The sequence below is a fragment of the Homarus americanus genome, unplaced genomic scaffold (assembly GCF_018991925.1).
Source record: "Homarus americanus isolate GMGI-L3 unplaced genomic scaffold, GMGI_Hamer_2.0 scaffold16430, whole genome shotgun sequence".
NCBI lineage: Eukaryota > Metazoa > Arthropoda > Malacostraca > Decapoda > Nephropidae > Homarus > Homarus americanus.
In genome coordinates this window covers 7,513,548-7,514,875 of record NW_024729259.1, presented here as the reverse complement: position 1 = coordinate 7,514,875, position 1,328 = coordinate 7,513,548, and positions in this window count along the sequence as shown.

Below are 1,328 nucleotides of genomic sequence, written 5' to 3'. Positions count from 1 at the left end.
CCAGCGCCCAGCCAGGTTTAAAAGGACTTTACGTGCGTATAACTACTCCCTTTAATTGCCTCCAACCCCCCTTTATAGACATACCTTCCCCAAACATTTTAGTACCTAACCAGCCTAACACAAAATTATATATCCTAACTAAGTTAGCTAAGCCGCATCCTGTATATATTGTACTATACTACTACTGTATAGTCCAATCACTCCAATCTGTGCTTGTTTTACTTTACTTTCATCTTCTTCATCACTGATCGGCTCGTTAGCCGCTTGGGCGATCGGTCACGTCTCTGTTACGCACTGTTGGCAAGTACAGTACTGGGCAGGCACTGGTTACTCAATGTACCTGAACCTGCTCCAGTGTTGGTCAAGTTTGGTCTTGAAAGAACTCACACTCGGTGCAGTCACAACACTTTCTGGCAGATTGTGTGGGGTGAGCGTCCGCCAGCTCCAGGTAAGGACACTCGACTGAGTAGTGCCCCTTGAGATGCTTATACCTGTACACCTCAATTAGGTCACCCCTTGCCCGTCTGTAGTATAAGCTAGGCAAGTTCAGGCGCCCCAATCTCTCAGGGTAGTTGAGGTGCCCAAGTGCAGGCACCAGTCTGGTGGCCCTCCTTTGAACATTTTCAACCAACTGACAGTCCCTAGCATATCTCGGGGACCAGAGGTGGAAAAAATGCAAAATATATATTTTTTAACCCAGCTATTATTGTAGAATAACATATAAAAATGTAGGTTAATGTAGGTGAGGTAATTTTTTTTTAATTTGACCTCTTATTTAGCCTATTTTTACAACTTTTTTGTGGCCACTATCCAATTTTGCTCAAGTAGAAGACACATTTGTACATTATTTGGCAAGTCTAATTAAAAAACTATGGTAATTATATAGGACTAACCCGTGAGCGAAATTGATTGAAAATAATTATAAAAACGCCGGATATTCATTGTTATACAGTATTATAGTGTTGTAGTTTGTGGAAATATGTTAAAAAGTTTTTTTTTTTTAAATAAAAGCTACTTAACAGAAGAGACCTAACCTGACGAACCTACCTAACCTTATCTAACTTCCCCAGTACAGTCAACCCTCACTTTACGCGGTTAATGTAACCCACAGGGTGCCGCGGAAAGTGAGGAACGCGTAAAGTGAATAACATAACATATGGGATTAATTGAGATAGAGTCCGGGCCGACCCCCAAACTCCACTTTTTGACGACACACAACTATGTTGTAGTAAAAATATCATCTTAACTTGATGATGGTATGCACAAACAATTAATAATTAAGAGAAATATCAATAATATTAGGTTTTCTAACACTTACATTAGTAGAA